Source organism: Anopheles maculipalpis, chromosome 2RL, assembly GCF_943734695.1.
Source record: "Anopheles maculipalpis chromosome 2RL, idAnoMacuDA_375_x, whole genome shotgun sequence".
NCBI lineage: Eukaryota > Metazoa > Arthropoda > Insecta > Diptera > Culicidae > Anopheles > Anopheles maculipalpis.
In genome coordinates, this window is record NC_064871.1 from 78376990 (window position 1) to 78402018 (window position 25029).

General features: G+C 43.2%; 3 protein-coding genes across 4 annotated transcripts in view; 2 read left to right on the plus strand and 1 right to left on the minus strand.

Annotated features, from left to right (window-relative positions):
- LOC126568579 (histone H3.3A-like) overlaps positions 1-25029 on the plus strand; it is a 537920-nt gene that overhangs the window by 156823 nt on the left and 356068 nt on the right. The gene's annotated exons all lie outside the window — the stretch shown is intronic.
- LOC126568029 (glycosyltransferase 25 family member) overlaps positions 1-25029 on the minus strand; it is a 376451-nt gene that overhangs the window by 14613 nt on the left and 336809 nt on the right. The window contains exon 6 of one of the 2 annotated variants that reach the window (XM_050224426.1): positions 24110-24119. The exons of the other annotated variant lie outside the window; for it this stretch is intronic. The gene's annotated coding sequence lies outside the window, so the exon portion shown is untranslated. Of the gene's footprint in view, positions 1-24109; positions 24120-25029 lie in introns of those variants that run through there. 2 annotated transcript variants of the gene reach the window in all.
- The window catches only part of LOC126568601 (uncharacterized), a 447537-nt gene that overhangs the window by 3606 nt on the left and 418902 nt on the right, over positions 1-25029 (plus strand). The window lies entirely within an intron of this gene.

The following is a 25029-nucleotide window of genomic DNA, read 5'->3' on the forward strand; positions in this document are numbered from 1 at the left end:
CGACAGTGGAATTGAACAGGTTGGCTTGGTTAGTTGGGTGACATTTAAAGTGTCTAGAGTCTTAAGAATGGAGCAACAGCGTGTTATGAAATGTTTGCACATAACTAAGAAGCGAAAATCGATTTCTGGGTTTTTTTTTCCTTCAGTAATTATCCTACGTATGGATATTTATAGAATAAGTTTTTTCCTTATTTTTTAAAAGGAGTTATTGTAAATAGTTTTCTGCTTGGCTTAACGACCTATTAGGTCACGCCGGCAATCGAATTGCTTGAGAAACTTATTGTGACCACTTAGTAGGATAGTGCGACCGTTCGGACGTAGTTGGATTGTAGGATATGGGTCGGTCCGGTGGTATAGGCGACCGAGACGCTGGTCCTCAAACGGCAGGATCGTGGGGACTATCCAACTACGTAGTATTAACAAAGTCTAGTAAGATATTCGAAGTCTGTGGTGACTTTAGACGATCGTTGAGCCAATAATAATAAGAAGAGAAACATTAGGTAGAAGCCACCTCCTGGAAGGATATTTACTGTAATATATTCCAAGGAGTAGGTCCTGCTCGCCTGTTTGAAGAAGAAGAGAAAGAGAGGGGAGTAGTTTGTCAGAAATGTGTAAAATTATCCAAGTAAACGGCAGGCCTGGGGTTTATATCCCATCCGGACTGTCCAGTGAGGACTGATTATTCTATTACGTAGTATCAGCAAGACTAGTAAGCAATTTTTTTTGACTTTAGAAGGTCGTTAAGCCAACAAGAAGAGAAGATGGATAGTAAATCCTCACTTCGGAGGAACGGATATGAACCCCGGACCTGCCGTGTGACAATCAGCGCTGGTGTAGCCTTTAGCACAGGATCTCTCTATCTGTAAAGAGTATAGAAATATTGGGCAAGAATTTCTATAAATGTTTTGGATGCATAATTGGACATGGGCGGCCCGATCTAAACACGGCATGTTCGGGGGTCAAATCCTATCCGGACTTACTGACTATTCAACAATGAGGTTGTTAAGTCAAGAAGAAGAATAGAAAATGGGAGTAAATTAGTATTTTTATCGCAGTGAATCATAATACCCTATTTTTAATAAGTCCCGCCATATACAATAGGAGAGATTTAATTGTTGGGACATGCAATGTCAGAACGCACATGTCCGTACATTGTCAAAGTGTCAAAATGAAGGATGGTGTGCGCACCTTATAAGATAGCGCTTAAACGGTCAGTCTTGTCCTGACAACGGTATCGATCACATCGAATAAAGATCTGAAAACTACACACTGCTGGTCATCTATTCATCGAATATCACATTATTAATGATATATTGTTGATACAAAGATATCGAAATCAGAATATATTACATTGCAAAAAAAAAAAAAACACTGTCCCTCAACTCGATCTTATAGACGGAAAGATCGCAACAAAAAAAGAATCATTGACACGATCTTACCTAATGTCCAATGTCCAACTCGAACCATGGACTACGACATTTTTTTTACTATCACACCCTTCTCCACTCCCTCTCTCTATGTGTCTCTCTCCCCAACACACACACACAAGCACAGCCACAATCACTATGCACATTGCACATTGCAACACCGCGTACGTCAAGTACAACGTTTTACCGTTATGTCGCGTGGAAAACCTTGACGCGCCAACCCGATCCGATCGCCGTCGCTATATTTATCAGCACACAACTCTCGATTCCGATCGTAGCACGCGCTCCACTCACCGGGTACCGGGGTGAAGCAGCGAGTTGGCGTGTAAGCAGAGCACCGATAGGCAACACCGTAAAACCGATTGTTTAGGTTGCGTTAGAATTAGAACGCATAGAAGTAGAAAGAAAAAAAAAGGGAAAGTTCCCCGAAAGGGGTGACCCCCCTCCCGTGCTTAGACGATGTGTGGTGCTGGATTGCGCGATCGCAATTCTGAGTGAGGTCTCGAGCGAAAGATCGCTGGGGCGGATGGAGAAGGGGCTGGCGGGTGTACCAGTGGTTGAAGGTCGTCCAGACCTGCTTGCCTGCCGGCCTACCAGTTCCGAAGCCCATTCGTGAATGAGTGCGCAGAGCCGTAAATCTTTCAGGGCCCTTCGAGCTTCGTTTTCGGTGCGTCTAACGGGGTTTTTTTGTTTTTGTTCTTTAGCTGCGTGACTTAAAGCCCTTTTTTTCGAGTTTCTCGGTTGATGTCTCTATGGGAGAGGAGCTACAGACGCTAGAATTTTGGTCTGGGGTGAGGATCTCTCACAGTGAGTTTTTTTTTTTCGGCTGCCATACTGATAGGTCTGTTTTATGTCTGCCGTTTCAGGTTTCAAGGTCCTGAAGGCGTTTAAGCGTGTGACGTGGAACCGAAAAAAGAGGGGAGTAGTTTTGAGAATTCGCCAAACACCGTTAATGGGGGTAACCGTTTCAGTTCGGTAGAGAGGACCTTGAAGATCGTCTGGGATGTTGTCACGATCCCAATCCTAATCAGGTCATTTAAAAGCGTACGCAAAAAAGAACTTCCAATTCTTGTTAAAATGAGCGTTGCTCCATTAGGAACTTTGCGAGATTTATTCGATTCCTAGCGAAAGAAACGTTATTCAATGTCCTCTGGGTGAGTCGGATCGTTCATTCACCGCATTTCAACAAATTCTTCCCGTTCCAGTCTTCGTATCCTGAACCAACTGTAAGGATACGTCGTTACGCACACACATATAGAAGCCCTAGGGCGTACAAGACTGTATGCGTGTGCAACATAATTGCAGCCACCGTAGGACGCCTAACGCAGACGCCGGAGCAATGGCGTACACTACATGAAAGTGCTCTTGTTTTGTTCAGCAGCATCTACCCGTGCGGCTCATGCTCGCTTTTTCAGAATTTCTTCATTCCGTTGTCCTATTTCGAGTTTGTTTGAAAGTTGTAAGGATGATCCCCTACGAAGGACACGAGCAGTTGGGGTTTTACGCAGTATTTAGCCGTGGAGACGTTGCTTATCACACCACCGAGAGAATGTTGGAGAGGATACCAAGTTCCCAAAAGCAGAATACTAGCATAAAATATTGGATTGCTACTTCAGAAAAGATTTCAAATCTGCTTCCTGGAATGATTACTTTCTTGTCGTTTGCAAAGAACTCCTTGAACAATGGCGCCATCTGTCTGGTTGGGGGCAGAATAAAAGAAGGCAATTTTTTTTACAAAACACGTCACCCTGGCACAGACAGACCCTATAGATGCCCTCCCCCCGTCAGGAATTGCAGACAGACAGAGCACAGGGTACAGAACAGGAGCAAGTTCATCGAAAAGCAAAAACCACTCAACGTACCAAAGCGCACCGTACCAGCAAGGGATGCCAGCTTTGCCCTGGCCTATGTAAAAGTAGGTCTTTGGGTTGGGGTTGAAAACGCACCGCACCGTACGTGAGCTGTGAACACCGATGGTGGTAGGCACGGGAGATGGGAGTAGGCCTACAGTAATAGTGACCAGTGCTGGGGTGAGTAATCACCAATTCCGGAACAAGTCTTCCCGGAACACCTGCTCTTCCTGACCTCGTCCTGATCGCGAGGGAACAGCGGCAAAGAAAAAAAAAAAGTAAAATCGGGAACTCCCGTCCTCACAACACATCCTTCGGATTCTCTCCAGTAGTAGATCGTCTCACAATCGTTCCCGTGCACCGAATACCGCCGGATGTAAAGGACGTTCGTTGGGTGTTGGGAGGTGGGAAAAGCGCAACCCTCTATATCTAGCGTAGTCCACAAGCAGGGGTTGCAGTTCTGTGCTGTAGTATTGGTGCGTCTAGCAGTATATAGACGTACTGACCGGGGGAGGAGGAAGGGTGAACAGTAGCACAGGAGGGATAAATAACCCAGACTGCTGTGGACCGGGGCGACCAGACCAGACGCGCCGACGGGTGCTCTCCGAGGGACTGCTCTCGAGTGCGCATGTTTCGTATGTCCTTGCCCTTGGTACAGGTTCATCGTTCACCGGTACACCGTCGGGAAGTTGTCGCGAACTCTCTTGTCGTGTCGTCAAGGAGGGAGATTATGTGTGTGGTTTTTTGCATGTGAGCATTTCCCTACCAATAAGTTTCCTTCTCGCAGTGTTTTTTTTTTGGTTGTCGTACGAGACAAGAGAACGATGTGACAAAATTTTACAAAAACAAGTCCTTCGGTGGGAAATGTCTGCTCCAACGATGCCATTTGTTCTCGTTCTCAGTTGTCTGACGTTCATATTTCACTTCGATCGAATGATGCGATGATGGGTGATGCTCTATCGCTTCTTCATCGGGTCACGTACGTACGAGCAGACGTCTCGACAATAATGGCTACGCGCACCCAGACTCCGGATCGTGTCGATGCCCTCCAGCTAGGATGCGTATCCCCCATGCGTCTAGTCGTGTGCGGACATCACGCAGGTGAAGTCACTCGAAGCCGCGATTGAGATACGAACTAATTTCTCGATCCATTTGCTTCGCAATCATCTCAGCTTACTGTCCCATGCTCGGATGTCCCCCGATGGAAGTTTCTCGAATCGCTTTGCGCCAATCGAATCGACCGATTGTCCGGAACTGTAAATGGCCCACCGTCAAAGTGCACGTCGTCACGGCACGTCAATAACCGAAATCTAGGTGGCTCGTCCTGCGCAGACACGGAATACCCCCGACCTCCGTGGGTTTGTCGGACGAAATGGTGCTTGTTTCGCACTGCCACGGTTAGGTGGTCAATGGCAGACAGACAGACGACGACCGTCCGTCCGTCCAACCCTCACACTCCCTTCCGGCTCTCTTCGGTTTGAGGTGGACGTTTGTTTTTTTTCTCTTTCTTGTGACGTATAAAAAGCGCATCCGGTCAACCTGATTATATGGCCGTTCACAACGAGCCTCCGTATCGAGTGCTCTTCCTTAATTTTATGAAGCTCGTTAACTGGCGCAACGAAGGCTTCCGTGGAAAAATATATGAGAGAGCGCGAGTGGTTTGTGTATATAACACTCACCCAATATAAATAATGTACTTTATGGCGTTAAGGGAACCGAGAGCATACATCTTCACAAGAGCAGCAGCAGCAGGACAAAAATAACGAGCAGCGTAAACTCAACGTACTACCAAAATACCCCAGCCAAAGTGTCCTAGTTACTCGGGGCACTGGACTACACGGGCACGGCTTTGCCGTCGCCGCTAGAGGGCGCTCATGCCAAACCAGTTCCCGGAAAACCACGTGGCAACTCGTCACAAAAGCCGGAACGGGAAGTGGCGCTATTGGAAACCGCCGTTTTTTTGCGCCGAGAACACCGAGAATACCGCACCTTTATTTTTGCAAATGGTTGATGAACTTCGCGCCCAGTGCGACCTGTTTATTCGTTGACTCCGTTTGGAGGAGGGTTGGAATGTGTACCAAAAACAGATTCTTTGTCACTGCTGCTTGCCGTGCGTCGAGGAAAGGTCGACGTACAAGCTTCGGTAGAATCGTTGGGCCCAAAGTGGGCTTTGGCGTAGGATTTTTGCTTGCCGAAGTGAGTTCAATAGCACGCCGAAGATGTCTATGTCGGAAGCTGTGGAAGTATAGCGTGTCGATGTCCTGGTTTTCGTTCATTCGAACTCGGCTCTGACTCTGTAGCGAAAAGCGAAGAATTGCTTTGTTCTTGGACAGGAAATCGAACTCTGCAAGTGTAAGACAACAAAAACAAAACAAAACCTGGCTAGACAAGATAAGCTCGTCATGCTTTACTGGCCGTCACAAAACTAGCGAGGATTTGCTCCTTTTTTCCCTTTTTTTTTGTCTTGTCTTGTCTGAGTAATATTCCCGTTCCGACACGTTTGCAATCAATGTTTGATGAGTTTGATAAAATAATATTTCGGAAAGCGAATAGAGAGCGTGTTGATCCTTAGCAATTGATCAACCACGAGAAGGTTAAACAGATTACTAATGAAGAAAAATAAACCAATACACACACGAAACAGGAACAAAGGAACTGAAGATGGTGATTTACCATCCCGGGCAATGTCAAAAGGTGGCAAGAGCATCGACTTGCCTCCGGGGTTCGTCACCTTATTATTTCGTCTTTGTTTGCTGGGGAATTTCTGTGCTGCATTTCGCGTACAACGAGACAACGCCAGTTACTCGAAATGGTGGTCTCTAATGAGGTCAATGTATGAACTAAATAATTTATGAAAAATTTAGGACTTTTCATATTGTTTTCTTAGGTTTAAGAAGTTTTTTTTTCGTTTAAGAGCAATTTAAATGTTCCAACAGCTTAGATCCCTTATTTTCTTCTCGGTTTATCGACCTGCTGGGTCAGGCCGGTCATCTAATGACCTACGGAACTTATTGATACCTTATAGTTGGATAGAGCCTCTCTACGGAGCAACAATCCGGATAGGATTTGAGCTCCTGTTGAGCTATATAAAGACCAGTGCAGCTCCCTTATACCATGTTAACTTCTTTATATTAATAATACTCTGTAAAGCTGTACCCACAAATGTCTTCTACTTCTAACATCCAACAAATAGAGTCTATGATGACTTCACCTAGTTTTATTTGGCACATGTTTTATCGTTTGATATCTGATATGCTACAGGAGCTATGCAATGAAGAGCTGGTTCTGGTGTTCAATGAGATATTTGTGCTTGAGTGTTTGGCATCACGATGAGGTTAGCTGGTCATGAGTATCATGAAATATTTTCCAATTTCCCTTCTGAAGTGATCAATATCTGGACAAAGCCAAAGCAATCAGAAAACTATTGAGTTTAGTTGTCATTTAAAATCTCCAAGATTGTTGATGCTTTTTTCCGATTATTGTAAATTTGGTTCCCAATTCTTGAGAGATGAGGCTTAAGATCTCTTCCATAAAGCCGTAATTTAACATCTTAATGATCAAACTTCTGAAAAGAGTAAATTTTATGGCTATTGATGCTAACTTCTTGAGATTATTCATCGATTAGACTAGTCTGAACTTTACTGGAGTTAACTAGTCTGTACCTCTATATCAACATTGCACTCCTCCTAGATCTCCAATAAATAAAAGATTCTATTCAATTATTCCTGTTACTTTGTCCAGCGGACCAACATCTTTATGCTACAATAGTTGTTTTGCTCCAATTCGCAAAGGAACAACTGAGCAGTACGCAATACGAAACCGCACACCGAAGCAAACGCCGACAAGTACATCGACCAGGCACAGCACTTAGCGATCGTAAACCACCATTTCTTCCACCGGCCACAAGAATTACCGGGACCTTCGCGCCAAACCGTAGATGCCGTAGATGCAATCGGTTCACCGAGCTCGGCCACCACCATCGGCACAAAAAAAAACCCATCCAGAAGGCTTCACGATGGTCCTTCACGTGTGCACGCGTATGCAATGACCTCCGTTTGCCGGAGCAATCAACTCTGACGAAGCGATACGTATACGTTTCTTCAGCGTCCTCACCTCCATTCGCCAAAGGGGCGAAAAGGGCGTTTATGCTGGTTCTAAGCACTTGGGCAAAAACCTCTACCACCCTTTGTCCGATTATCCAATGGTGGAGGGCCGAGAGTTCTGGCAGCAGTACCAGCACCATTCGGATCATCGGCGAATAAGTGTGCGAATGTTGCAAACAAAAAAAAAAAGGAAAATGGGGAACTGCTCTTGTTCTGGTGTTGCGTGATTGCTGGATGCAAGGGTGGTCGGGCATAATGTGTTTTTTTTTCTGTTTTATACTCACAAACACACACACACACACACACACACACACACACACACACAGACTTCTATCTGGCCACCAGGCCATAGAGGAGAGAGAGGCATGAGAGCATAAACATTGGCCTTCGGAGGCATTTGTTTTCCATTTCTTTTGATCGGTCTTTCTTGTTTGTGCTACATTTGTTGTTTGGTTTGATGTTTTCTTTTAACGGAAGGGATATAATTTTATCTTCATGTCATGTGAACATGGAAGGTTAAGACGTAAAGAATAAGAAATAGGCAAGAGGAGAAAAAAAATCAAAGAAAGTTTGAGTAAACAAGTATCAGTAAAGATAAATCAAATACAAACAATAAAATAAGTAAATTAAATAAAAAACGCAGAAAAAATTTAGCAATAAATGGGACAGGGAACAAAGAAGTGGAAAAGGAAACAAATTAATAAGAATAAACAAGACAGAAACTCCTACAAAGGCCAAGTAGTCACAACACAGTATGCAATAATTACGCAAAGATGACAAAACAATCATCAGAGAAGCTCGATACTTAAAACAGAAACACACAGACGGTAACATGGCAAAACTCATCCCACCTGAAGGCCAAAGCGTTGGAAAATCAGCAACGCGAAACGTAGAAACGCAAACGAGAAAAGCGAATGAGGGAAAAATGGTCCAGCCTTATTGCCCGGGAGGAACGATGGGCAGAATGTTAATGAGAGGTTGGTTGGGTTGGGTCGGGAAAGTTGTGGGATGTGTGAGCTGAGTTTTCTTTCCCTCTCTCACTCACTCACTCACTCACTCACACGCGCGAGCATCGAGTGCAGTGTGCACAATCCAGTGTGAGGAGAGCCTTCTCGTGCTTGTTTCGTTCGCTCGCCGTCTCGTTTCTGTTGTGTCAGACGAGCGTTGAGCTGGAGGGGAAGAAGGGAGGAAGGAAGTTGCCACGTTCCAAGGTCAATAGACTTTCCTCCCTTCGGTGAATCGACACGATTCCGGACGATGCTGGTACTGCGAGTTCTGTGTGTTCTGATGGGGTGTACGTGTGTGTTTTTATGTTTCTGTTGTTTCGTTTTCCTTTCTTTGAACTTGTTTTGATGTTTTGTCTTTCTGTTTTACTCACATTAATGTTTGATTTTCCTGTTTTTGTATTTCATTTTTATTTCTTATTTTGGTTGCAATATTGCATGACTATTTATCGAGCATTGTAGCTCTTTTAAATTGAATTTTATAGTTATAACTCTTTGAACTATTTTTAAAGTTATAATTTAACTAATTAATTATTAACTTTTGGAAAAAATGGCAACGTGTCGTCATATTTTATAATAATTAAATAAATAATAATTAAATAAACATTATTGCAATAAAACATGAAACTACACTGAATACACCAAAGCACTATGAAAAACAGAACCCACGAGCAAAGTGATATAATTTCCCTTTTCTTAGCTCAAATTCCACGTTTCAAAATATTCCATTCCCGGATCGGTCCCTGCAACGACGCGTCGAATCCGTAGCGCACCCGAAAAAGTGTCCTGAATCCTTCCGAAACCGTCCCTGTCTGCGTGTGCATTTTATCGATTATTTGCCCTCCCATCGAGTCCCGTGTTTGCGTGTGTTCCCGAGGGATTGCGCCATCGTGCCCAGGAAGTCGATGCTCTGACGTCTGCTTCTTGTGGTGCGAATGAGACGGGCGAAAGAAGTCGGATTATTCTGTCCAGGAAGCGCTGGGAACACTTGCTGGGATTGATAGGGGGAAAAACTGGGAAAAATCGTCTCGCAGCCGTGTGTGTCTGTGTGTGGGTTGGAGGATTTTTTTCTATCCGTCTGTTTATTCTTCCCTGCGATTGTCCTGCAAAATGGCTGTGGGCTAGCGACCGCCAGGGGGTTGTTTTTCCGGCACGTTGTCTTTGCCTCCTTCGCACTCGGATGCATGCGCAGGATTGGTGGAAATTCCAAACATCAGACGGCCGGTTTCGATCGGAGATGAATGACGGAGTGGTAGTGACTTGATAGTTGGGATACAGTTGAGAGCATACATTTAGGCGCAAAAGCTTCTCGCGGGATCGAATCTGACTTGGCGGGAATGCAAGCGCCTAGAAGTATGCAAATTTAGTTTTAAATATCTTTCGACGGAGAATAAGGTGGTTTGGGAAACGAACTAGAGTCATTACAGTATCCAGCACCGTCCATTTCCTTCCAGCTAAGAAATGACTCTCTTGCTATAGTCAAATTGGTTTCGTGAGGCGGCTCATTCATTCGTCCTAGTGCAAGCACCCACCCAGTGCAGATAACGACGCTTACTGCAGACACTTCCTTGCTCCGCCAAGCTTATCCGCGTTTTACAAAAAGGCCACCACCAACAAACCAATCCAATGACATTCCAGATATTCCTGGAGGATCATTAGGGGATCGAAAAATGGGGAGAAAAAGAATCGTTTTTGTTCTCCTTTATTTTAAAGGAAAAAAAAAAACGAATAAGACGTACATGGAGTGCATGAGGAGTCGTTGCAGGTCAGATGCATAAGGAGACGGTGGTCGTATATGTGGACAATGGCCATCGAGAACGGCGCGTTCGTGACTATACAAAAAGGGGAATTTAAATGGCAACTCTCTTCAGCCACGGGAAACAATCACGGCTAGTGGAGTTGAATGATATTCGATTGAAAATGGGAAAGCGTAAAGACTATATCCTGATTTATTTACTCAGTGAATCGCTTCGAATCTAGACTTTTGATTGAGGAATGTATTTTTTAAAACTCATCCCACCTTTTTGGAGTGTAAAGTTTGTCAACTCGTTAAACTCCTCATTGTGTACGATGAAGCTGCAACCATTTCTCCAGCAATGTTCGTTAGTTAGGACGCATATTTACGACACACAAGTACCCTAGAAATAATGGCCAAAACGCTGGCCGATACCCCCTTCTTTTTGGCACAATAAATACGCGTCCACAAAAAAAAAAAAAAAAAAAAAAAAACAAAACCGGAAGTGTGCGAATGCAAATTTCGGGTTCCCTTTGAACCTGGGAGTTCGGGTGAATGGGTGAAAAATCACGTAAAGTGAAACAGAGCTGAGAAGGAATTTTGCACAAATGTATGTACTTGTTTTCTGTAGGACAGGGTGTGTGTGTGTGTGAGTTTGGTCCTAGCATTATTTGGCAACTGGAATGTTTCCCTAGTTTCCTGTGTGTCGTGTGTTTTCATTCGTCCACTCCGCAAGGGGTGGAAAAATTTCGAAATAAATCTATCCCGCTTGCAAAATCATGCCACTTTTAGGTTGTCACTGTTGGCTTGCTTTATGTGTATAAGTGTGTGTCTTTTTTAAAATTTATTTGGAGTATGTTTTGTCCTTACATCACACCATATTGAGCACGTTTTGCTGATGAATCCTTTTATGGGATTGTTGAGTTGAAAAGGGGTTGTCCGGTAGAAGAGGCGAAAACCGTGTCGGTCTTTACACAGGCAGGACCGCTGTTCAAATCCCATCTATTGCTTCGTAATTAGGACTGACTATCCAACTACGTGGTATCGGCAAGTCTAGTAATTCATTCAATGGACGGCATCGACTAGTAGGTTAATCCAAGAAGAAGAATAGTTGGGAAATGTGTGAATAAAAGGAACTTTTTGGAAAAAAAAGGAAAAAAAAATCCTTTTTTTATAAAAAGACAAAAATGTTCTATTATCTCTGTTTTAGTAGAACATGTAGAAACAAACAGTAAAACCTATTTAAAAAAATATTTAGCCAGGATGTTATACTGAATGCTCGTAGAATACAATAAGTTTTTATAGAAGTAAATTTAAACATTAGAAACGAAATAATCCAATGAAGCAAGAAAAGCAAAATAGAGAACTAAAATTTAGAAGTATAAAAAACCTAAAAGATCCGCAGAGGATTAGGTAAAAGCTTAAAAGGAAAATCGAGAACTTAAAATTAGAAGCACAAAACTCAAAAACATCAATGATCTAAGATGATGAAAAGATTCGAAAAGACATTCGAACAAAACTTACAGAATCTCAATATAATAGAAAAAGAGTAGAAAATTTCAAATACAATACATTTTAATATTAAATCACTCACCTTAAGCTTGAATATGAAACGAAACTGAAATTAAAATACGAAAAAGTTAAGCAATGCATCATAGAAAAAAAAAACAAAAATGAGTAAAACAAGGTTATATAAGAGAAGAAAACATCAGCCAAACAAACTCAAACGAGCATCACATCATACTGACAATATATCAAACTGGTTAACTGAGACAGAAAACCATTGCAATAGAGTCAAACCTTACGAGACAAAATTTATTCTAGACGGTTCTTAGGTTCCAAAATAAGAAAAAAATGAGTCTCGGAATGAGAACAAGATGTAATAGAAGAAAAAGAAACAATATGGAGAAGAAGAAAAAATTACAAAATATTACATCCAGCAAACAGTACAACATTGGGCAGAAAAATGCTCACTCTATTTCTACTATGTACAATAGGAAAAAACGAATAGAAATCTCATTTTTCTTTTTTAAAAACCCGACCTCCTTCTAGAATGTTTTTCTCCAGAAAAAAAAACCAAACAAAAAAAAGGAAACAAACAAGTTGGTAAGGCTTTTTCCCCCTACTTCATGTTCGCCAACTTCAAAATATACTGCCACATAAATATAAAACAATAATCACACACCGACATAGCACACCACTAGCGTCGCTGAAGACAGCATAAGAAGGGCGTAAAGTAACGTGTAGGGATGGGTAAGTCTCCTTCACAACCGGCCTCTTAGAAAGTAAAAATCAAACAACAACCCTCTCCCGCGTCTCACCATCCCCACACGCCCCACTAGCATTGTCTATGCTGGTGGTTGAAGATAATTATTTTTCATTCGCAATGGAGTGAGGGTAGAATAACGAGCGAGCGAGCGAAACATGGTAGCCAAATGAACCCCTACTCGCGGGCCCTTTCTTCTATCTCCCCACTAGGTTGGGTTGACGCGAAAATCGTCCATATCGGCGGCTACCACCGCCGTACGATCATGTAGCGCTAGCCTGCGCCTCACCGAAACCTTAACAAACGTGTCAGCAACCAAACCCACCTGGTTTGGTTGGTTAAAAACAGGGGAAAACTCCTCCGGAAAAACGGGAACCAAATCCCACTGGCCAACAGTGGCGGGACCGACGAGGCCCGACTAGCGTCAAGTCTCCCCTTTTTACTCTGTATATCGGAGCTGTGTGCCGAAAAGAGGAACCATTTTGATGGAAAGTGAATCTGTCTGCAAAATTGTCGGCAGGGAAGAATCAACCCCACACCTAGAAGCGTGTGCTAGCGTCAGGTGGAAAGATAGAATAGGGTGGAACAGAGGTGGGTGTGGAAGGGGCTGATATTTAGCTCAGTGGGTCTTGGGGATGCTCAGGGGTTGGTGCTTGGAGGCCATGCGGACAAAATATCTCTCACACACACATACACACATAGCGAGACAGCCTACATCGTTTGGATGACTTTTGTACTTGCCGGAAGTGTGATGATGTGCGCTCGATGGAGCTAAAGTTAAGCGAGGGGTTTTGCTAAGGACATGCTTTTGTCTAGACGCTAGATAAAGTGATGCGGATGAGGCAGAACGTTGCGTTATGTACTATTACCGAGCGGGTAACAGCACTGGCGGAATGGAGAATGTAAAGCTTAAATATTCTAATTACATAGTTTGTAGTTGTTTATCGCAAAACTTGTTGGAAAGCCTATTAATATTCCATGGAAGAAAGGAATCTAAGTAGAAAGTAGAACTACACTTTTGAACACGTCAAATCTACTTTCGAATTACTGACTGTCAACCAATATACGTGTCAAATAGTAGTCAGAAGTTTTGTTTTGAATGTCAAGTCTATCTTTCAAATATGCATTTTAAACACGGGGTAGTGGTTTACGTCAATAAGATTAGAAGATATCTAGCTTCTTAACAATTCAAATTTCATGTAAAATTTAAAAATCTATAATTCATCTTGTAAATTACTATTTAAGAATTTTATATAGCTTTATATGAATATATCAACTGAAAAGTGACTTGTACGTCGAATATTAGAAACAATTTTGTTCAAAATCCTAATTGAAAAAAATGTATTATTTTACATTACATTACATTTTACATTTTTTTTACAATATTTTTTTACAAATTTCTCAAGTCATTTAATTCTTGTTTTATTTTGTGTTATCCTAGGGAATAAAAATATTTTATTTGTTTTTAAAATCGTTCTCAATTCAAATAAAATGAAACAATCGATAATGAATTAACAATCATATTTAATTATTTATTTACCACATGCTTGTTACAATAGGTTACATTTGGAATATGTCAACACTACTTTTGAACCCTTGGATATATACACTGGATTCTGATTCAAAAATGTGATGTAAAAACATAAGTAGTTTGTAGTTTTTATTCATGAATGACGGTCAGGCTTGTTTCTAAGTAGTTTATTACAAAGTAATATTTAAAAAAAATATTTCTGTATCTCAAATATCAATTTTTCTTATCTGCTGTACCGGGTAGCGCTTTAATACATCTTAAAATAAAATATGAAACTCAACAAAAATGAGTACCAAAAATAATTATAAACCCATCCCAAGTCTCCAGAAACAATTATGTTAACATGGTTTTACCATTATAAAGCTAATACGGTCTTCCTATCACAAATTCTGCCTTATACGTAAGACGGCAGACGATCTGAAATTCTACACAAGGCCTCTCCCGACGCTTCGTGGCGTGAGACGGCTTTTGGGCGTACACACCTAACGTAGCCTCGTTCCAAACGCGCCGAACGGCCTCACACTTCCCCGATGGATGTCTGTGTTTTGCTTTTACTTTCCCGTTCCGGTGGTCGATTTTCGGTTGTGCGGACCAGTTGGCTGGAAAACTCCGGCAAAACCGCGAACCCCATTGCCTACTGAGACACATACAGGCACGATATGGGGAGAGGGGTGGGCACTACAAACACACAAGCCTCCGGTGCTATGTTCCTGCTGGAACGTGACTTAAGCGGTGGGGAGCTAGCGTTATTTTTTTCTATCCCTTTTTGTGCTGCCGTTCTACCATCAACCACAATCGAAATAGGCTTCACCGTTCGACCGGCTGTCGTTTGCCGTGGAAAATGGAAAACCCCAACCCTTAAAGACTTACCCGATGTTTGGGGGAAGATCTGGGGAAGTGGGGAAAAGCGTCTAAAGCCCAGCAGACAAACACAGACACACACCGTCTGGAGCTATCGATTGTTAAATCCTCGTCGGCGCTTTCTCATTCCTATCTTGCTTCCAAACATTCAGCCTATCCGACAACATTATCGGCGAAAATGGTCCGATCGCGCTGAATGAATGGTTTGAGATTTGACGGCTTTTCGCGACGGTTACGGGCCCGACGGTGAAGAATGGTAAATTGAAAATTAAATATTAAAATGTGAACTATTTGAAGAGTGTGAGGCGCTGAATGTCTGGTACGTTGTCTGCCTGGTGCTCATGTTTAGAGTGAAAGGAAATGCAATTTTTTTTAAAATTATTTTTTGTTTAAGTTTCTCAAACAAAAAACATTACATTAAGTATGCGAGCTGTCATTTCAGTCAAACGCCAACAACGCCGCATCTAGTCATCTTTTTGACAATTGGCAGCTGTCAATTTGAGAGTACCCATTAGCGTTACTTATTTTGTTTATTATTTTCCTTTTCAATATAAATATTTAAATAATTAAAAAATAAAATCCAAAAATTTACAAAATCTTTACTCATAACAGGAAGAAACGTTCCAACAGCGTGTCCCACCCGAAAACTGCATCACATCGTTACACCGTCGTTACGCTGCGTTTTCCGTAATCGTTTATTTCCCTCGTAGTTGTTTTGGCTGCTTTTTACTACTGCTTTACGAGCACCGGGCACTGCAGAGTCGGCAAGTGGGCCCACCAAACCACCGACGAGACGAGTCGGTGCAACGGTTTCCCTCCAAAATTTTCCCGCCTCATACCCCCCCCCTTGTTTCCCACTCTGACACAATGGGCCTGACACATAGTAGGGGATGAGTGCAGCAGACACACAGTACCGACCTGTCTCTGCCCGGTGTCCGCCAACTACCACGCAAGTCGTCGTCGGAAAAAAGTTTTCCACCCCGTAATGTCTACCCTATATCTGTCTGTGGCTTCGGCAAAAACGGGACAGGATTGTGTGCCTTCTTTTCCTTCACCTTCACCGATGAAAAATTCTGGCCGACCATGAAGAGTGTGTGAGAGAGAGAGAGAGAGAGAGCGAGAGAGAGTTTAAAAAAGGGAATTCTGGACTGGACATAGTGGCTAGTACGACAGAGTGGGTCGCCCGGTAGCGTACATATTTCCGCAACATAAACGCAGCCATAGCACAGCATGCCTCACTCCAGTGTTGTTTTCTTTTTTGTTGCTGCTCAATGTTGTCCTTCCCTTCTAGATCCTTTTACTTCCACCAACAAAACCGGCACCGGTCGCGTTTATGTACAAGCGTTCGCCGACCTTGCAATTTTAGCACCGAGGACTCCAGGAGTGGTGAGGGCGGAAGTGGTTGAGCTGCTGGCACGGACGGGTCGAGGCGCGTGCGCACACCGTACCGTCTGGAGTGGGTCTGGGTCGGGGTTTGGTGGTCTCTCTCTCTCTCTCTCTTCTTCTCAGCTAGCCCAGATTCACACCGTTCACCAATACCAACCCAACCAGTGTACGCCAGGCTATGCAATTAGCGGAAGGATAACGGCTCGCCTACCGGAACGTAAAGGCAACGGATTAGTGGAAGAACTTTTCCAGGTGAGGAAGGTCATGAAGCTGGAGGTGTCTGGATACGGGATAAAGGAGCGATGTTGCACTACTTTTGCCGACCTGTGGGGTAGCAAGTTCGGGATCGGCTGGAACGAGGAAGCAGAACTGGAGAAACCGCGGATGATGGAGTGGAGAAGCGATCTAGACATGGGAAGGGTGGACTTTTGCCTTCAATACCGCCTCGTCCTCCAGACAAGTGCACCACTACCGGCTGCCTCTGCTCTAATTCTATGTTTACTCCACTCGATGACGTACTGGCGTGCTGGTAGACACATTCTCGAGAACGAATATTCCCCCATCGTCACAAAAGCCATCCACCAGACACTTGGTGGTTGGGAGCAATAGGGAAGAACTCCCTTTAGAACTTCCTTTGTAAAGTGTATGTGTGTCTGGGGGAGAAAGAGAGAGAGAGAGAGAGAGAGAGAGAGAGAGAGAGAGAAAGAGAGAGAGGGAGGACTGGCAGCGAACTCTGGATGGGATGAGTTTAGCGTACTTAAACTCCACAATACCCGGGACAACTGGTGCTCTTCCAGTACATAAAGCGTAATAACGGTGGAGTTGGCATACAGGAAGTAGCATTCCCCCGGAGTTCGTCGGCGATTCTAGGGGTGAGATCGGGGCCGGGACGTGGATGCAGACAGCTCCACCACAGTCAGACGCAGACCCGGCTATTATAAATAGTGAAATATGTCACGATGTAGCCGTCAAACCCATTCGATTCGAGTCCCGAGTGAGCTGGAGCGCCAGGTTCTGCACGCTTCTCCACACTCCGCAGCCGCCGCCATGTCCTCACCCAGGAACTCGAGAATATAGTTCAACAAACGCTATTTATTACTCTCTGCAGCGCCTCAAAACAAGGAAGAGTGAAATTCTGCCAACCACCCCCGGAATGGATTGGGGATGTTTTTGGGAGGGAGGATCTGACATTTCTGTCTGATGCAGACAGCTCCAGGACTCGCCCCGTCGCTGATGAGCTTCCGCCTGTCGAGAATTGTACCTGCTGCAGGCTGCTAAGTGTGATGATCGTCTCCGTGTTTGTCGAGAATTGAAATGAGAAGACGAGTGACTTCCGGTGGTTTGTAATCCGTGGCGATCGTGCAGGACCACGTGTTTCGGAGGTTTGAGTCGATTTAACTTTAGTTTTCTCAAAGCCAAAGGATTCCATTTAATGTCCTTTAGGGGAAAGAGCTGTCAGTTCTCATTAAACTTTCAATTATTTGGAAAATTCCTTCTAGAGTAGTTTAGAACTTCTCCTAGAAACTCCAAATGTTATAACCCCATTGTCTTCCCAAACTTCATAATGACGATGCGATACGATGCAGTCATTCAAAATTTTATTAATAAATACATCATCGAGTCAACAACTTTGCAAACGAGCTGTGCAAATTAATCATGCTCTAAAGAGGACATGCTCTATGCATTCTAGTCTCGCATCAAAAAAACAAGGAACAGGAAGCCATCCATCCTCGTCCGATTCACCATCGTATCGCACCATCGCGGTCATTGATGTGACTGAGTGTTGGTGAGATGATAGCGAGTACGAGGGTTTTATTTTTGCCTTGCCCGCTTTCCTAAATCCATAACTCCACAAACTATATGCTCGTTTGCCCTGTTTGGTTTTCGGTGCTGATGATTATATAGCACAAGGTCTACGATCTTTCCCCGTGCCGAGTTGTTTGCCGCGCACTTGCGCCATCTTTGCAGTGCACCCGGATCCCGGATTCATCTCGGCGTTTGCCGTTTCGGGGGGTTTGGGTAAATTCCACGAGACAACTCGGGTTATTCAAGGTTGCCGACATGGCGGAGGTTTTAGCGCTTTGGATGCGTTTTTTGTACAATTTATTTCACTCAAAAGTAGGTAATATAGATTATTTTACGGGTGAAAATAAATTTTTAATCATGCTTCTGCTGCTGATTTTCTTCAAATTTATCACACAGGCTCGGGTAGGCACGGTAATGCATTCGTACAATTTTAATAAGCTTTTAGCCGGGCAATAGTATTTGTACATTCTGTTTGAAATGGAAATGTAATGAAACATCCATTCCAGCTTCACAACCAATCCGCACATACACATGCTGAGTAATAGTGGGAAAATCAAATTTCCATTTTAATTGTGTTAAAAAATCCCGGCCAGAAAATTACTTTCCACTGTCGGCACTGCCAAAAGTGCATTGTTGGTGCGAAATGCAATTTTCTGTAAGCTTTTTTCCAATGCTAAGCTTTGCTAGGGCTTCAAATAAAAGCTTTTCCATGTTCGATGTGTAGTTTTCTCTGTGAGGTAAAATATAAACTTTATTTTTGTTGTCTAATATCCTGTGGTTGACCTATATCGATAACAACTTTGTTAAAATTGAATTTTTATTAATTTTTTAATATCAACCATTACACAAGCTTTCTTCACTCACACATTAAATATATTAGCATATTGCGCTTCCCATGTCTCTGATTATTTTCATTTAGCAACGCACAATTTCATCCAAAAATTAATGCAATATAAAATTCACTAACATTTCGAAATGCTCATCACAATAAACACAATACCTCAACTAAAAAGAAATAACTTCTATCGGCAAGGACGAATGCCGAACTTTACCGTAAATTTCGCCCCAAAGTTTTCTTGTTCGCTCCATTGCTTGCTGCGGCGAAAATAACATTTTCGCTTAACAGCCAAATTGCACTCAAGTTGAGATGCAAGTCGCACACAGCTTGCACACCACTTGCTTGCAGATGGCGTTCTTATTTTACGCTCTTTGAGGCGTTTAGATTGGAATTATTTGTATTTATGAACTGGTTTTTAATCGTTCATCATCAATCATCATCAAAACACCAGCAAAACAAATTCGTCGAAGTTCCAAATAAATAAAAAGACAGAAATTGAAGTCGCTGGCTCTTTGTAGACTGCTTTAGAAAATAATCGAACTACGGAACTACGGTACATCCGACTGAAGCGCCAGGCTAACAGATTTGGATAGGAGGATCAATGTGACGAAGCGGTGGTCAACGATGGTCCGTTGGCGGTGTGAGCAAACAGGGCGTGTGGCGAAGGAGAGTGAACCACGAGCTAGCTGGGCTGTTTGACGGTGTTTGAAAGAGCACCTTCTTGATGGGGCATGAGTCTGGCATCCTCATCACGTGCCCCAGCCAACGTATCCTTCCGGCTTTGACTACCGTCAGGATAGCAACACCGCCAAACAGCTCAGCTAGCTCGTGGCTCATTCTCCTTCGCCACACGTCCTTAGCACCCGTCGTTCAAAAATGGCGAGTGCATTGGCGTCCTCCGTTAGCATAGTCAAGGACTCGTACCCGTAGAGGATTACCAGGCGTATCAGTGTGCGATATATCGTGCATTTCGTGTGTTGTTGGAGTCTTCTGAATTGCAGGAGTTTTGAAGTCCTTAGTAGGCACGATTCTCCTTAACAATGTGCCTTCGGATTTCGCTGCTAACGTTGTTGTCCGAAGTTACGATCGTACCAAGGTAGCAGAAATCCTCTACCACCTCGAGATCGTTGCCGTCAACTGATGGCAAGCAGAAATTTTGTCTTCGTCGCATTGATCCTCAATCCAATTCTGTTGGCCTCGCGATTCAGTCGGGTGTACGCCTCGCACACCGCCTCAGTTATCAGTCCGATGATGTCAATGTCATCTGCGAAGCCAAGAAATTGGAGAAATCGGGTGAAAATCGTGCCGCGGATATCGAAGCCCGCGCTTCGCATGTCACCCTCCAGAGCGATGTTGAACAAACAGGAGAGTCCGTCCCCTTTCCTCAGACCTCAAGACTCTCACCTTGCACTGCACCCCTTCCATCGTGGCCCTTAGCAACCATACAAGCGTCCCAGGGAATCCGTACTGCTCCATGGTGTTCCATAGTTCGGTCCGATCTATGGTATCGTAGGCCACTTGTATCGTAGACGCTGCTGATCTACTGCAAAAGAACTGCGTCTTTAGCATGCTCAATTAGGCTATTTAATATAATTTGGCCATATTCTAGTTGATATCATCCCCTCTAGTGATGTGGTTATCAAGGGTGAAGTAGTTCTATCGGCTATTTCTAAATTGAAACCCTCGTTCTCTACCGGCCCGATGGTATTCTCTCCTCCTACACCGTCTATACTGACTGTAAAGCAGCATTCGACAGTATTCCAATTAACCTACTACTTGGCAAAATTGGGACGTCCTGTTCTGGCTTGGTTAACGACTAATCTTCGTAGTAGACCTTATCAAGTTAGAATTCAAGATTCCCTTTCTGATCTATTCGTTGGTTCGTCAGGTGTCCTGTAAGGCAGTGTTTAGAGTCCACTGTTATTGCTTTTGCTTATCAATGACTGTTTAAATGTGCTTCCCACTGCTGGTGTCCTCATGTATGCAGATGACCTGAAAATCTTCCTTCCCGTATGCTCGTCTTCGATTTGTTATCGTCTCCAAAATTTCCTCGATGCTCTCTCTGATTGATGCAGTTCTAATGGAATGTTTCTTTGTCCGCAGAAGTGTAATGTAGATTCGTTTGATCGTGCTAATAATAAAATCCTTTGTAGATACTCATTATTAGGCATCGACAATAATCGAGTATCTTCCATCAATGATCTTACTGTTAGATTCAAAACTCACATTAATCGATCATTTGAATTTTATCCTCGCCAAAGCCCAACCGTATGTTGGGCCTCATCACTCGTTTCTCGTCTAATGTTCATGATCCTTTACATTTGAAGGTATTGTCCTATTGCTTGGTACGATCGATCCTCGCAAGCCTGCGTAGTTTGGTCACGACGGTAGCATGGTTAGAGCGGGTACAGCGCACCGCAGTCGCCTGTTAGGCCTTGAATCTCTGCAAACTTGTCACTCTTTCATCCTCTTTCACTCGTCACTCTTTCATGCTGGATTTCTTTCGAGTTCGATTGAAGAATGATCCTTTTCTCAGAGCTCAAGCAGCTTAACTCTTAGCATTTATTTGACTACCATGTATTTGATGTTATTGTTAAGTTAAATACATAATTAAGCATCAATCTACAAAATAAATAAATAAAAGCCTTATTCAGAATTTTCATGGCGAAAGAAAAAGAAAAGTGGAATGCATGTTCCACTCAAAGGCTCAACGAATCTGTACAATAAAAATAATTGCTCATTAAACACCCTCCTTGAAGCAAAAAACCCTTGATTATCCTATCAACTAATTGTTGACAACGTGTCGAATCGATTCAATCACAATTCACTCCCCCGTTTCACCGCCTTCTGCCAACCATCCGGAGGGAGAACAAAAAAGGTCAATCCGAAATGTCCCGCAAAACCAAAAGCCAAAAAAGAAAAACTTCCATCCCGAGCATACGATTCGGCTTTCCATTTATTACCATAGAAATCAATCTAATCAAGATCTGGCTGACGCACAAAACAATCAAAAATTTGCCACCATCACTTCCTTCCGGGATTCCGATTTGAATGTCTCAAGAGGCGAAATAATTAACACCATATCGTGCCACCGCCAAAGCGAAGCAATTCGGCCCGGACATGGCCATCAATGTACGGTCCTGGCGTGCAATCGGACCGTCCAAACGTCTTGCGCCATGCTGCTTTATAGCTTTCGGACGTGGAGCTTGTATCGGTTGATTTCTGGTGACTGTTTTTCACGGTCAGCATTGAAACGATTCAATGATATTTTTTACGCAAAAGAGTGGTTCAGAGACATGGAGAAGGGTAGAGAGGGAAGAGTAGTAGCAGAAGAAGATGCGGAAAACGTAATTGTTATCCCATTATCCTTGCACCATTTGGCAGAAGGTTCGAGTAAAACAAATGGTAAGGATTGTTGTTTTTCTTATTGGAGCCCATCCTTTCCTTGGGTAGGCAGAACCCAAGGAACATGTCGATCCCTGATTGGTGTCCCAAAGGCAAACAGGAACGCCAGGAATGTCTCATGGCGCACCGGTAAGGGATCGTCCCTGTGGTGGAATTTGGTATAAAGACATACACAAACAACAAAAAAAGGCGAAAATCGAAAATGGTAGTAAAAATAAGGAGAATCGTTACTTAAAATAACGATTCAATTTTTTTTTAAATACGCAAAAACAATCTGTTTTAATTGTAAAACAATCAAACAATAGTTTAATTTCATCAAGTATTAATCGCTTTTTTAAAAACATTGCATAGTTTTAGGCGAATTTCACATATGACGCCTGAAATTATGCAATTTCTAATAACTGTGTATGTGTGTTGTTATTTTTAAACCTAATTTTCCCTATGGACTCGCAATAAACGAGCAAATTTCTTTAACCACGCTCACAAATCATCTCACCCACTTCAATAAGATCAAGGTCGCTCAAAGGAGGAAAAGGTAGCTGACTTGCTTCCGAAAGCAAAGCGGCATTAAATGGTACAACGTACACACAATTTCAATATCACCGTCCCCGCGATGCGGCAATCGGTCCAGGCTACAGGTGTCTTTCTTCGCAGCACGTGTTAAAGTCATCGTTGAATGGGATTGTAAAATCAATTACCACGGCATTCCGAAAGGATTCGACACGGATTCCTCTCTGCACAATATTTTTTTTTTCTACGCGGGTGGTAAACATCTGCAGGAAGTGTGGCTCCGTGATTATGATCCTGTCTCGCCCGACCACATTTCCCCCCTCCCCCCCCCCCTCCCTCTGTGCAAACGACCATAACCTTAAAAACTAGCAACGGGAACCATCGAAAGTGACCGTAATTTTACTCCGTTTCCGTGTTCGTTTATGTTGCCGGAAGCGCGCTTTGATTCAATGTTCCGCCTGGGAGGATGGGAGGCTTTAGGTACAAATAATTAGTGCCATTCACTCGCGCACAGGATGGACGGGCGCACACACACACACACAAAAGGGATGGACAGAACGTGGACGTAACGTTTCCCAGCCGACCGCAACTGGTGCCCGCGTAAATTAGGATTTGTTTGTTTTTACGAGCGCGTTTACGCGAGTATCAGCATCGGGAAGTGAATGGACAAGGAAGGTCATGAAGGAACTCGTGGAAGGGGGGAGGGGGGGGAGAAGGTTTTAATGGGAACCAACATTAGCCACCATTCCTTTCTCTCTCTCTCTTACCGCAGACACAGGTCCGTGGTCGAGTGTTACTTTTAACGATCTGTGTAACGCGATGTGCTCTTGTTTGGGGCACATATGTGAGGACACCACCACCAATCCACCCACTCAGATTAGCCAATTGACACTTCATCATTAAGGGGCTCTAGCATACACACACACACACACACACACACACACACACGCTGTTGAACATCGCGGGCTCCAACGGAAGCCACTTGAGCCACGCATCCATTTCCGCTTCGTACTTTATTGCTTGGCGGTAGTGTGCTTCTTTTTTTTTGCTTTCTTTACGATGTATCCGTGTGCCACAGCGGTTAAGTGGGTGGTTCGGGGGGGTTTGGGGATTGTGGAAAAAATATTGGCTAATTGATAATTTAATGCACTGTGCGACAGATTGCACAATTTTCTAATGCCATCAATCTGCTTTCCGGTGCCGCACCGTGACGTGGATAGCGCCAGTAGTGGAAAATTAATCCAACCGCTTCTCTAACACACACATGAAGAGAAAAAGTTACCGACCTTCCCTAGTCGAGTGAGTGCAGAAAGCAACACTACACCGGCCTGTTTGAAGTTGCTTTGAAACAACATTTTCGAAGAGTGAAAATTTGGGTAGAAGAAAATTTCTAGTTTCTGAAATTTAGTTTACAAAGTTTCCGTATCGCATGTGAAGAATGATCAGCAAGATGTCGTTGGATCCATTTCCACCTTTTTCAAACGCTGAAAAGGAGCACATTTTCCTTTCCCTTTAATCATGCATGTTGTATTCACGTGGAGCAAGCTTCAATAGTACATTGATTGAGCATGTCTGCCTTAGTTTTAACTGTTCAATCGCTTGTATCTGCTTATGGCATTACACTTTCATCCAGAGAGGAGGACGAAATAATTGTTTCCCTTTTTTTTTAGCGTCTCGTTTCTTCGTGAAGCGCGCAGAAACAATTTGATACAATTATTTCTTTAATTTGGATATTTTCATACTCCTTTTGCGCTTCTTTTTCTCGGCTGCTGCTGACCGATGATTTATATTCGTAGTTGTGAATGGAGCCGCCAAACGGATGATGTCATTTGAATGAATCTTTGGGCAGGATGGTCCATTCGAGGGACTTTTCACATTCCTGGCGCACTTTTCATTGTGAAATACAGAGCTACATTTATTTTAGCTTATTTTGTATATAAAATAAACTTGTTTATCGCAAACGATTGCATTTGCTTCCTTCTGCCATAAAAAAAAAACTCAATGCAGCAGTGTTACCAAACCAACCGACGAAAGCGATTAAATCGACCACCAAACGCGAATCTTTCTCGCGATGTGATGTGATGTGAACTCAAATTAAGCTTAAGCATCATATCGGTGGGAGGTCTTTCCGCGTGTATCGTTATTTATCGCACCTCCAAAAGTTGAGAGTTCAATGCCTGTCTAGTCTGTAAGTAAAAAAGCAACAATGTTTTTAAAATTGCATACATTTGATCGTTTAAAACAATGTTTTTGTGGATTATTTTTTACATTGTAAATATCACTTACTATTTTACCTTCACTTTTAAG